General features: G+C 49.1%; 2 long non-coding RNA genes across 3 annotated transcripts; one reads left to right on the top strand and one right to left on the bottom strand.

The window, feature by feature from the left end:
* Positions 1–889: 889 nt before the first annotated feature.
* LOC311423418 lies at positions 890–6,843 on the bottom strand. 2 transcript variants are annotated; one of them, XR_014685708.1, is made up of 3 exons: positions 6,723–6,843; positions 2,883–3,006; positions 890–1,925 (listed from the first exon to the last, which is right to left on the bottom strand). It is a non-coding gene; the product is annotated as an uncharacterized lncRNA (long non-coding RNA). The 2 variants fall into 2 exon arrangements; XR_014685709.1 differs by lacking the exon at positions 6,723–6,843 and adding an exon at positions 3,090–3,314.
* Positions 6,844–6,960: 117 nt separating this feature from the next.
* On the top strand, positions 6,961–7,774 carry LOC311423409. The gene is made up of 2 exons (XR_014685704.1): positions 6,961–7,113; positions 7,335–7,774. It is a non-coding gene; the product is annotated as an uncharacterized lncRNA (long non-coding RNA).
* The last annotated feature ends 5,786 nt before the right edge of the window (positions 7,775–13,560 follow it).

Below are 13,560 nucleotides of genomic sequence, written 5' to 3'. Positions count from 1 at the left end.
GCTCTCCTCAGCGCTTCCTGGAAACTCCCGCTTAGGAGCGGGGGGGGGGGGGCGGGAGAGAGAAAGAGTCCCAGGCCGGGAGCTGAGGGGGGGGCCCGGCCCCCTGCCCTCCCCGGGGCGCCCCCGGTTCGCTGACACCCCCACAACCGCTCCCCCCACACACACATTAAGGGGAGACCCCCCCCAGTTGGCACAGGGAGGGGGCGAGACCCGTTGTCCCCTCACAACCCGGGCAGTCCCCCAAAAAGAGGTGCCCCCCCCCCCCCCCACATACACCACAACGGTGGGGATGGGGGGAGGGTAAAGGGAGCCGCTGCTACACCGCCAGCGCTGAGCACAATCGGGCTGGAAAGCTCCGACTGCAAAGGGCTGAGAACAAAAAAAAAAAAAAAAAAAAAAAAAAGTGAAAAAACCTTCCCTTTGCTGCCCCCTGCCTGCCGCTCCGCAGGGCTGGAGGCAGCGGCGCTGCCGGGCTCCGACTCCGCTGGCGGCGTGGCATGGGGGGGAAGGGGCAGCACCGAGCCCCCGGGCTGCCCTCAGCCTGTCACGGTGCTGCTGAGGGATTGGGGGTGTTTGGGTTGGAAAAGGGGGGCTCAGGGCAGAGCTCATTGCTCTCTGCAACTGCCTGGAAGGAAGGGGTGGGGAGCTGGGGGCGGCCTCTGCTCACAGGGAACTGTGCCAGGAGCAGAGGGAACGGCCTCGAGTTGTGCCAGGGGAGGTTCAGGCTGGAAATGAGGAGACATTTCTCCTCAGCAAGAGCGCTCAGGCGTTGGGACGGGTTGCCCAGGGAGGTGGTGGAGTCCCCGTCCCTGGGGGTGTTCAGGGAGAGGCTGGATGTGGTGCTTGGGGACATGGTCAGTGGGTGGTGGTAGGGGGCGGTTGGACCAGATGAGCTTGGAGGGCTTTTCCAACCCTAATGACCCTAGGATTCCCAACAACAGAGACTAAAGGGCTAAAACGCTGCCCCTTTTATACAGCAAGTTGAGAGGGCTCAGGGGTCTGCACCTCGCTACTTGTGTTATTTAACAAGACAGGACTGAAGATGCATCACGCCTGCAAACCACAAAGAAACGAAGTTGGAAAACAGGAGGGGGGGAGCAAGCCTGCTGATAAATGTCCCTAATAGACAAGGACATGCAGCATCAGTAAATACCGTATGGTTCATTAGATATGGGCTTTAGTGATTCAGCCTAACAGTTAAAGACCTTCCTTCCTCTGTCTCCTCAAGCCTGTTGCCTTTTACGAGCCCTTGTCTCCAGCTCTGCCAGTCCCTGGAGCTCACCACCCCTGAAACGTGGAGTTGTTGAGCCTCTCTGCTGTTGCAATGCAACTCCTAGATATTAAAAAAAAACCTTCCTCCACCGAACCTGTGGGTTTCAGGGATGTTGGGACTGTACTCAGTTGAAACAGGCAACGTGTAATGAAATTATGTGGAAGAGAAAGATTAATTATAGCAAGTAGATACCCGTAAATCCTGTTAGCAATCAAGCATTTCCATAGAAATTTCCTGATGCGAGATGCCCGACACCTTTCATAAGCTTCCATTTCCTTATCACTGATCCCTAAATTTGTATGTGGCTTCATTTTACAAACATAAAATCCAAATGTAAATTGAGGGTTTGGGGTAAGAAGGCCTGCTTGTCCTCGACCTGCTGATCTCTTTGAAGTTTCTGTCTTGTTCGTGGGTTATAGCTCTAAATTGCATAGTTCACTGGGTGCTGGAAACACCAGCCTCCAGCTCTTGAGAATCTTCAGGACAAAGAGAGAAACATCTCTCGACTTCAAGCTCCTCCAGCACCAATTACTGATGATCTGTGCTTTGTTTTAGGCCTCAGGTCGCCTCTAGCATTTGGCATTTAGTTGGTTGCTCTCTTTGCTACACTTCTCTTATTTTGGTCTTTGTACTCCGATCGATACAGAACGTCCTGTAAATATATGTATTTATTCTGTCAGTCTTGTGTTACTTTCCTTCTACCATCAAAATATTAAAACACAAAAGCTTCCCGATTACTCATCGGCAGATCTGCGAATTTGCACACAGACGGCTTTCTTTGGAGCAAGTCAGCAAATTAAAAACAACTCCCTCAGAAAAACTTTTCGCTGAGAATCGATTGTTTCCAGATCCTTTTCCCCTCAATAAAAAAGGCAGGTCCTGGGGAAAGCTAATAAACAGCTGCTATTGAAAAGCCAACAGCGCACCGGATTCTGATGTTAGTTGTTTTGGGGTAATTGCAATTTTGTGTTTAGCTAGCAGGAGATGGGAAAATGTCACTTTGTCTACATGTCTCATTAGAATAAATCTTCCTGGATACTTCAAGGGGATAAAGTGTCTACTAACAAAGAATTGATTCAGTGGTCTGGACTGAAAAGCCTTACTTTGCTTGGTAGATAGTTTAAATTATCATCGGAGGATTATCAAAAGCTTAAAAAAAAAAAAAAAAAAAAAAACACATTGAAATGCAGAACTCAAATTCTTACTGTCCAATGGCAGGAAATGCAAGTGTCGGAGAGGAAGAAAAACGCCTGCATCTCCCTGATTTCACGAGCTCCTACCTGAGGAAAGTGCTGTATTCCTAAACGTCCTTTTTGGTGCTCTAGTTTAACTTATTGTCTTCTAGTTTTTAGGGAAATTAATACTGACCACTCTTGTTAACCCCTTGAGTGTTTCTGGAGATTCCCAAGAGCCGTGCGAGTGATAACGTGCCTCCTGCACCTTCATCCCACCAGGACAACCCGCAGCACTGTGAGACAGCAGCACACACCCTGCAGAGTTCCCTGAGTGAGCGAGCCTAGATCCGTTATTTATTCAGGCTGAACTTTGTTCAATTAATGATGCTAACTGCCGGGCCAGCAGATGATTTAGGATTTGAACTGTTTCGTACCTGGTAGGTTTTGCAGTTGGATGCGATACAGCAGCACTGTTGGTAATAAATCCACTGCATGTCCCTCTCGTGCTCTCACTCAGCTCTCCAGCGCCAGGTAGAGTAGAAGTGCCAGCCTTGCTGACTGGGAAAAAAAAAAGAAAAAAAAATGTTTGAGACTTGTGCTTACATTTTAAATAAATACTGCATCAGGTGTAGTTTTTATACCTGTATTTTTAATGCTCCAGCTCACAATGTTTTTTTATTTAAGAAGTTGCACAAGCGAGCAGAGATCACTGCGGCTGGACTAGCAGCATCTAGTAAAAAAGGTGTTAGTTTTATAAAGCTGCTGCTCTCGCACCAAGCGCATATGAAAGAGGGAAAGCTGTGGTTATCAGACTGGAGGTCGCGATGCTCAGTACTCCCCCACAGCACATCTGAGGTGACATTACCGAAACACGCTGCAGGAGACGCTGCTCTTCATTTCTCAAGCCTCCTGCTAGGCCTCTGGCAGAGGATAAGGGAAGTTTACAGGAGCTTCCCAAATGGGAAAGGGAAAAAAAAAAAAAAGTCAGTTAAATGATTTATTTGTGAGTCAGCAGCTGAAGAAACATTGCCATGTGAAGGGAATCCCGCTATTAATGAGAGAAACATTGCCATGCCTGCATGCTTAAGCGAAATCCCATGCAGTGCAGCACTGCAGCCCAGTCACAGCTCCTGAACTGCACAGACCCCTGCGATTTCCACGCTCCACATGCAGGCAGCACAAAAAGGGGGCAGCAGGGAGGGGGCAGCTTCATTTGTTCCGGGGGTGCCCGCTTGCCTTTCCCACCTTCCGAGTGGAGCCTGCCCTGCGGGCCACAGAACCAGAGCCAGGAGGTTTAAGGGAAGGGGGGATTACCGAGCCAAAGCAAACACGTTAGAGAAGTCGGGCGAGTAGTTTTGGAGGAGGAAATCTCAGGCGTGCTTTTCAGCCCGTCGCACGAGCTGTCGGGATCTGGCGAGGCTGTCGGGCTAACGACGCTGGAGCGAGGTGCAGGGAGAAGCCACCGGTGCCTCCTCTCTGCGCCTGCCAAGGATGGGTGGCGAGAAGACAGCACAAGTCAGAACACAAACTGCTGAGACAACACGCTCGTTTTTCAGAAAACACCCATTAGCAAAATTGTTTTCTGTGCTCAAATTTGACAAATCGGTTCAAGCCCACACATATCCTGCAGGATACATTACACTGGAGCATCCAGCCCCTCTCATTTCCCAGGCATCTCTGTCACCCTGCTACTGATCTCCCATCAAAGGCACCTCGTTGCAATTTGTAGTCCCTCAAGATGAAATAATTCAAAATAAATATACCCAATTTTTAAAGAAATATGAATAGAAAACGCTCCTATGTATAAGCTGAAGACAAAAACTGACAGAAGTAGCTAAACTTGTCTTGCTTTACATTTTCAGGTGATGCCAAGTTGCCCTCCTTACAAATCTTTTTGCTGTTCTTCTGGCCTCTAGATTTAGTATGGTATTTCAAGGACCGCTGATTATAGCATTCAGTAACTGGAAAGAGAAAGAAATCGCAGGTGGAACTAAGAAAGGAGATAAAAGCAGTCTTTGTGCAGAAACCAAAGTTTTTACAAGGCACACAGGTTAGTTGGGGGAACCGACGTGGTGAGGTCCAGGGCTGTTATGCTGTGATCCTACACCAGATGCTGTCTTGAGGTTCTCATTCTTGCAGTTTTAAGGCGGGATCTGATTGTACATTTCTCTGGTTTTTGAGTGTGTAATTATCTAGCACGGTGTGCTCAAGTTCTGGAGAAAATGGAGCTGGGTGCTGAGCAGTAAGGGGAGGAAAGGTCTGTGTGTGGGTGGGTGGGTTTGTGCTGGCGAATGCAACAAATGGTGAGCGCGGCGCAGAGAAAAGCCTTACCTGGGAAGAAACTCAGATATTATCATGGCTTTGTGCTGCGAGCAGTTACTGCCTACCTGCAGACGGCGAGGATCCAGAGCACCTGCTCAGGTGGAGTCATAAGCAGGTTGAGCAGAGGAAAGAAAAGTTTCAGGCTTCACAGAGTTGAGGAGTTAAAGAAATTGAAGTGTCCTTGCTGTAGACGCAAGGTAAATTATTCATTCTCTCTCCCCCCCACCCTTCCCTCTCTCTAGTTCAGTTTTTCTTTTCATGCTTTAATCGTTTTGACACCAAGCTGTACAAAAGTAATTTAAAATTAACATGACTGACACTTGGTAGATAGCAGGACCCGGTGCAGAGCTCCACCTTCTGCTGGGGACTGCGAGAGGGGTGCCTGGATTGGCTGCAGGTTCTGCGGCAGCTGATGGGGACCGAGGAAAAACATGGCAAACAATTAATTTGCTAATTTAGTTTTCTGTTTAAATTGAAACCAGAAAATTGTCAGGCACCCATCAGCCCGTGAGCCAGGCTGAGTGGACTTAGGGCAGCGCTGTGCTCTTGATAGCAAAGAGGGGACACGTTTGATTAGATGGCAAAGCAATTTCTTCTGCAAGTACCAATGGCACTTAATAGTTTTGCTGTCACGTTTTAGCATTTAAGTTCAGCAACACGGTGTTTTTGGGTCACCTTTCCTCCATCCCATGCATTTGGTGCATGTAACAGCCTCTTTGGCTGGGAAAGAGGCAGTGCCCACACACGCTGCTAACCAGCTGAGAAGGGTTGTGCCCTTCAGCACTGAGCATCCCAGAGCCTGTGGGTGCCACAGCGATCTGCAGCGATGCCCCGGTCACACAGAAGCCTCCCAGGAGATCTCCTGCATGCCTTGAACGATGGCACGGCGTAATGCGGCCACAGCAGGCCTGGTGTCCTCTGATGGGGAGAGAAACGCTCTAATTTGATTTCCTCCCTTCAGCTGTGAAGGAGAAGCTGTAATTTCAGATCTGCTTGGAGTGGGCCTTTTAAGCTCGTGTACCCTTTCTGCTCAGTTTTAGGCCTGGTTTTGATGCAGTAACAGAACCGTGTCTGTTTAGTTCGTGCATCCAATTCAGGATTTCACTCCTGGCTCATCAGAGCAAAAAGGTGCATGTTCATCAGGACCGAGAAATCGCCGCAGCCCTGAGTTTCATCGCATGCTACTGCCAGGATTTGCTGTTGTGCGTGCGTGTGGGTGTGCATGAAGTTGTGAACACATTAAGTAAATTAGTTCATTACCAGCAGAGGGAGCGTGGGTCAGGGCTGGGTTCAGCGGGGAGTCAGTAGGCTAAAAACGGGATTGTCTCCCAAGGAAGCGTCACATCACAGCGAGAGGCTGCTGCGGCACCAGCACGGTTGGCTTCCTAAATCCAAATGAACCCAGAGATAAGACCTCATCTGCACATCTGGGGCTTTGCTCAGACTCCTTAATGCACCCATTTCCTTGTCCCCGTCTTAACTGATGCTCTCTGTGAGTCAATGTCACTAGATGGTACTGTTGCTGTTTAATATTGATGCCTCTGTGGGCCGGCTACTTGGGAAACTCACATTTCTGCCGGGAGATGAAGGGCCTCGTAATCTGTCAGGGAAACGCAAGCAAGGAGCCAGGGAGAAGAAGTAGGTCAGGCCTGGTTCCTGTGACTCGGTTGTCAGAGGGGGAGCAGGGGGGCAGCAGAGACTCTGCCTGAGCAGCTTTTGCTCCCTGCAGAGCCCCAAAACGCAGCTCTCGGCCAGCCTTGCTCGGGGAGGGCACCTCCAGACACAGCGGGTGGAAGCTTCGCAGCTGCCGCCCCCGAGCAGGGGAAGGCCACCTCGGGTGGCAGAGCTCAGCCTCGGCTGCCCCGCAGCGAGCAAGTGGCTGCCCAAATTCCTTAACCGAGCTTCCAAATAACATCATCGCACAGGTCCCATCCCTGGTAGGGGTCACCAACCTTTCCGTCGCAGCTGATAGCAACAAGCAGGTCATTGTGTTCTGCAAACGAGGCCCAGCCGCGGGACAGGCTCCATCCCCAGCCAGGCAGCCCACAGAGAGCTGCCTGCACGCCCTGCCTTCGTGGGGCTTCTATTAGAGGGGAAAGTCAGGCCAATTAAATCAGGCAGCATTGAATCTCTAATTGACATAAATGAGACAGACAGACAGCTGGGAGGACTTGGAGGGGGAGGGAGAGGGGAGCAGGTGCCCTGGATGAGAAAGGGATGGAAATCCAACCCAACAGGCTGGCTGCCTCGCTCCTTCTGTGTTTGTGGAAGCCAGAAACATCTTCAACAGTACCTGAGCTTCTGCTGGAGATCACAGCAAATACATCCAAGTTAGAACCGTTGGTGAGGATGTTCCCCAAAATCTCCAAACAATCCCAAAGCAAAAAAAAAAAAAAATCTTCAACAATACCTTTTATTATTTATTTAAATAAAAAGTGTTTCCCCCCACCCCTGACTAGGTATTGCCCCCTCTCTTTTTACCAGGGAGTGCTCTTTTTTCCTTGAGTAGACCCTTCATATATTAACTTTTACAGAAATAAGTTATTTAAATCCGTGCATTTCAGGAGGATGAGGCACAAAGGACGGGGAGGTACCGAGGCCGCGCGCACCGGCGCCGCGCCGCTGAGGGAACCAGAATTACCAGCCCGCCAGCGCCTGCCTTCCCCGGAGAGCGCGTTGCCTCGCCCAGGGTGTTGCCTTCATGGAAACAAAAACTGTTTGCCATTTTCTGGAAAGATCCTCGCCGTGCTGTGCGTCTGAGCAGAGGGCACCCTGCGGGTACAAGAGCAGGGGTGAGGGCACGGTCCCAAGTGGGTGCAGGTAACGAGGGGGTAAATTCAGCTCCGCTCTGCTGGTAAAACCTCCAGCAGCCAAAGGAATCAATAACGTGGCTGAACTCCTGTAAACCAGCATGGGAACAGCCTGTAAAACAATGCTGATTTACACGTTGGGATGCAGTAACGCCAGAAATGTTTTCCACCTCCATCTCCAGAAACTTTTGAAGTTTCTTCCCGAATATTTCAACACGTTTTCCTTCCCCGCTTCCCCAGCTGGGATCACTTTTGCCGGTACAGCCAATCCTTCCCGGTATCCATGGGAATTGCCTCCGTAATTAGCAGCGCACCCCGTGCACAGATCAGAGCGTTGGAGCCCGGCAGCTGGAACTGGGAGGCGGGCCCGGGGAAATCGCGCTGCCGCCAGGAGCAAAGCCGGCTTTAATGAAGCACCAGCGGAGCTCCCTGCCCTGCTCCGCTCCTGTTCCTCCTCGCGAGCTGCTGCTCTCCTGTGCCCAAACTCACCCAAGAGAGCACGACTGGGGCCTTGAAACGAGTGATCTGTCTCAGCCGGAAGGATCTGATTGCCAGCAATGGCATTTATTGAAGTGCTGCTCAAAATATGTCAGAATTACCGTTTCTGGCAGGGAAACCGTGTCTGAGCTGGGCCCCCTGCCCTGCCCAGCAGCAAGCCTTCACATCCAAGAGAGCACGTGTATGGCCCACCAACATCTCCCTTTTTCATGGAAAGGAAGAGGTTTTTATGTGGTACATCTTAAGATCCTGCTGTACAAAAACAGGAGCTGTGGAAGAGGCAGACAGACAGGAGTTATTCATCCAACCCAAGCTCTTTTACCTCTAGTGCTGCTTGTACTTGGTGTCACAAAGCCCATTACGCCTGCATGTTCCCAGCAGGCTCAGATCCATGGAGCAGGGCATGCAGATGATGGGGCAGCAGAAAACCATCCTGTAAGCCTGCCTCTCTCCACCTTTTTTAAAAAGTAGGGCTGGGGTGGAGAAGCCCTGTTACAATTGCAAGTGGTTTGGTGATTAAGGGCAACTCTTAACAAATAATCCATTTTCCTACTGCTTAGGACAGCAGAGGATGCTACAGGCACTGGGCATCCAATGGGGCACTCATCTGGATGTAAAGGTCCCTGCCTGCCTCAGAAGTTCACACAACAGGGGCCGAGGGGACGTTAGCACAGAGTTCTCCTAGATTTAATACAGCTCCTGTCCTGGGGTGCTCACAAGTCCTCAAATCCATAGGCATGCAAAAACATTTTATCGTTTCCACTGCTGAGGAAGGAATTCGCTTTGCAAATCTGGAAGCGAAGACAGGCGATGCTCACAAATCTCAGCTAACGGAGGCTTCTGTAAGTGAAGTTTGAACTCAACCCTTGGTGTAATTCTGTAATTTGAATATCATTTTCACAGACCTTGCAAGATGCAGATGAATGAGAGATTTCTGGCTTTGAGTCAAATGCTGCAGTAATTAAATGTTTATAAAACACTTTAAGCTTGTGAAGTGCTATTATCATATACAAGAAACCAATCGACTACGGCAGATTGGAGCAGGATTTTAAGGCACACCAGCAAACACAGCTCATTCCTCCTGCTACATCTCTCTTTTAGAGGTGCTAACGGAGAATTATGAACAACACTGCCAGGTTCCTTTTATTGTAACCAGAGTAAGTCAAACCTGAATTGCTTTCTTCCATATGAACATGTGCGATTCAGAAGCTTTTCCTTCTCTGCAAATACCCAAGTCCATGGCCAGCTTTTGCTGTTTATCTCCTGAAGGAACTACCCCTAGGGAAAGGAGGAATTGCTGTTACTTCTGATCTCTCACATAAAACTGAAGAGGTTCCACCTGTTATAGGTTTCTAACACCATCTGCTGTTTAAAAGTAAGACAGCATAGGAGCTACTCATCACACGAGAGTCTGTGCTTGTTTGATAAACCAGAAGTGACACCAGCTCAGCTAGAAGGGTTTGGGTAATTGGCACATTTCACTTTTGTTCTTTCAACCCTGAACATCTTTCAGCTTGTCCTTAATTACGAAGTGAAACATTTATTCGCTAGAAGACCTTAGAAGCCAACGAGCAGCAGCTGAAAGCCAGGCCCACGCCACGGGACTTGAACCCTCGTCGGCAGCCCTGGGATCCCGGAGCTGCTCACAGCTTTGGCAGGACGCTGGCACAGCGTGACGCTCTCCCACCGCCACCACGGACTCCGCTTGTCACTATCAAAGCAGGTTTTGAAGCAGCATCCTTCCACTCCCAAGCCTGACCCGAAGAACAGACTTCAAAATGTTCTCTTAATAGAGAGCCATAAACTCCACAGGGTGTGAGGAGCACAAAGAAAACCTTTCTTTTTGTCAGGAATGAAAATATTTACCTTGTGCTGTCTCACGCTGCTGCCTGTATGGCAGAATAAACACTACCCAAGGATTCTTCTGCTGCTTCTTAACTGAAAGTGGTGCAAATTTTTGTCCCAGGAAAAACAGCGAAGCCTCGGAGCTCATTAAACATCTGAATCAAAGTACTCGTCATCAACACTCTTAGTTTTTGTCACGTGTCTTAAAAAGCAGGGAGGTGTTCTTAATAATACTTCTTCTTTAAAAAAAAAAAAGTTTTCTCCCAATGGGCTCCTACAGAGTCCAGCTATTCACCCCGAGACAATGCAGCGCTTTTACTGCCACAGGTTTAGGCAAAAAAACACCCCAAATCTTAACGTCTAATAACAAACAGAGGATGCAGCTATGTGATTCTTCTCTAGTCATATCACGTCGGCCCATTTACAACATCACCCCCCATATTTAACATTTATAACCCCCTTCACACTCATAATTTAAAGAGTCGGTGGCTCCTTTTGTAAGCGATCAGCTTCTTACCCCAGCACTTTACATGCACTTCTTGACAAAAGAGACCTTTTACATGTCAATTTATTTTCAGACAAGCATATCTGAAAGGGAGTTTCTCTCCGGAGTAGAATTAGTATTAATGGCAGGTGTTCCAGTGTAGCACAAAAGGAGGAAGGCAGCAAGTTAGCTGAGCTTAAGTAGTCAGACAGCTTGATGTTTTAATAACCAGAGGCAAGAAAATGGAGTGGCAGTGGACCTCCAGCTTTTACAGCATGAATGAAGGTTTTATTCAGAGCCCCCTGTGTACTTGCAAAAGAAGACCTTGATATACTTTAAATGTTGTCTTTGCTTTAAAAGGGGATTAAATTGTTGAATATTACATGAAAGCGCAGCATCCGCCCCATGTACCGTCACACAGGCTGCCAGCCACCGAGCGTTTCCGAAGCCCCTGCTTTTCTGGGAAGGCGGCAGGGGCTGCCACTAGGAGGTGGTGGCACCCCGGAGGCCACCAGCTGCACCGTCCCCAGGCTTGTGTCCCCATCTACAGACAGCAAAAGATGCAGGAAAAAAAAGTTAGAATTATCTGGACTAACTTGGAGGTGGGGACTTGATATTTGCATTGGCCAAACTGACGCTTAAAATGCAGATCTCATGAAAAAAAAAAGGACAATTGCTGAGAAAGTTACCGGCCTTCAGTTGTCAAGACAGCCCGAGTATTCATGATGGGAATATTTCTCAGGCCAAAATACGTTTATTTATGCTCTGTTTAATTTGACAGAGGTCAGTCCCGTGGCATTAAGAGGAAGGCACGACTACTTTACACAGTGGGAAGAAGGAAAACAGCCTCTCGGCTGGGTCAATCTTTTACAACAGAGAACATCGCTGATTTATGCCCCCAAATCAGAAGGCTTAACCTTTCTTATACAAAAGCTGGAGTCATACAAAGAGAGATGCTCAACATTATTTCCAGGCTCCTTGTCTGTGGATTAACACGATACTTCCAGGTAGACTCAGCGATCGGAGGCTGGATTCTAGGATTTCTGCTCCCTTGAGCTTTCGTATAGACGTACAGGACGAAATCTTAAAGGTCAAGTTGCCTATTAAACACCTGAAATAACACAAGCAGTTTTCCTTCTCAAGATTTCTCTGTGTGTGAAAATTAAACACATCGCTGTCCCTGTTCAAATTGAGAAGGAAGGTAGCCTGCACATCCTCTTTGACCCACGTTTGAGCTGAATGGCCTCAAACTCTCGTGAGAGCAGCCCTTTGGGCTTCTCCAAGGCATCTGCTGGCTTCTCCCCACCAGGTTTAAGAACTCCAGCTCAGTGCAGGCCCCTCTTGCAGCCCAAGTAACGCAATCTCAATTAAGATGACAGCAGTTGGTCCCAGCTGTATTTTGGGGAAGGTTTAATACTGTCAGGGGAAAACCACAAAGGGGGGCCCATACAAATGCCTACAGTTCTCATACACAGAAAGATCAACAAGTCCGTTTTTATTGAGCACTGGAATTAAAAAAGTAACAGCACTTTGTTGATTTGGAGCTAAAAATTAAAACTTAGTTTTTAACTTACAGAAGGATCGCTCGTAACAACTTGGCTAAAAACAGCCCGGAGAGCAAGGGGCAGCCCTTCTGTGGTGCCGGCGGGCCCAGGGGACAGCTGGCTGTGACCGCAGGGCTCAGCGCCCCTGTCCCTGGTCTCCTAAACACCGTGGAGCTGTCCCCAGCTGGCCTCGCAGCACCAATACCACAGGGAGAATTACGCCCAGGGCGCAGCGTTGTTCCTGGCTGGTGTTCAGACACCACGTACGGTTTCACACAGACACGCAGCCTACCCTTCCAGCAGGGGGAACGTTTGGTTTGAGACTGTCCTGACCAGCGCTGCCATCCGACTGCTTCAGACCAGCCCTTGAAGCACAAGGCAGGAAACAGCCCAAAAAGTTCCTGCAGTGCCTGCTTCAACCTATGGCAGACCCAGGCTCCACACAAAGCTGTTTCTAGCGACTGCACTTCTTTAAGGTACCCAACATTTACTGCCACTGGCACCAGTCAGCACACAGCGGTGAACGTAAGGCAGGTTCACTGGCAGCAGTACGAGCGCCGTGCCAGGAGCAGGTATTGTAAGGGAAGGCAACGTGCGCAGCCAGGACTCTGCTGCCTTCAGCACAAAGTCCCGTTATCCCCGACAAGCCCCTCTGATGCAAGGAAACCACTGGGCGTATTAGAGCAAACACCTCTGCTACAACAGATGCCACTCCATCAATTTATCTTCGCTGACTCCCAAAGCACAGCAGAGTAAACCCAGCACAGGCAGATCAAGGGCATCGATCCAGCCTTAAAGCATTAAATCCAGCTCTGCTGGGGGCTGCGGCAATCCCAGTGAGGGGATGGAGCACGCACTGACACTGGCCTTCTCCTCTCAGAGGCACTGGGCACTAGGACAGCACTTGGAATAAATATTGAAAGAATCCCTACTGCAGCCTCTCGCTGGCTGCTCCAGAGTAAAACAGGACCTGCCTGGGTAAGGGTGGAGGAGGAAGAAGAAAGCTGTACATTTTAGAGATTTTTTTTGAATTCTCCATTTTAGAGTCAACCAGGACTAAGCAAAAGGACAAAGCAACAAGCAAGTGTCCCCTCTCATTATATGACCAGGCCAAAGTAGAAGAAATTCATATGAGAACATTTACTGACTTCAGTCGCATTCTTGAGCACCTGCAGTCTCCATAGCTCTCCTGCTCCTCCCGAGGAACAGCCACCACCGAGCCAGGAGAGTTCTAGCAATTCCCTGCAAGTGAGAACAGGTCTGGAATAGATTTTTAGCACAGTTTACCTCCAAGCATTGGTTTCTATGAATGTTAAAGTGTCCTGAGAGAAGCTCCCCTCCACAGCCCACATCCTGCCACCTTTCATGTTGATTACTGCCTTATTTCACAATTAATTCTAGTTATTTCCCGCTGCAAAGTGACGTACTGCACCTGAGGGAAGGTGGCATAACACGCAGCCCAACTACAGCACTGCTGGTTTTCTCATCACAGGGCCAGATGAAAAAGCTTTGCAGCTCTCCCAAGAGGCAGCCAAGAGTCGTTATCCCCACATGACAGGGGGAAAGGGCTGGGGTCGCTTATTCTGCAGCTAGAAGTCAGTCAGTAAAA

Source organism: Aythya ferina (assembly GCF_964211825.1).
Source record: "Aythya ferina genome assembly, chromosome: 24".
Taxonomy (NCBI): domain Eukaryota; kingdom Metazoa; phylum Chordata; class Aves; order Anseriformes; family Anatidae; genus Aythya; species Aythya ferina.
Note: the sequence above shows the minus strand (reverse complement) of the source record. Positions and strands in the feature narration are given on the sequence as shown.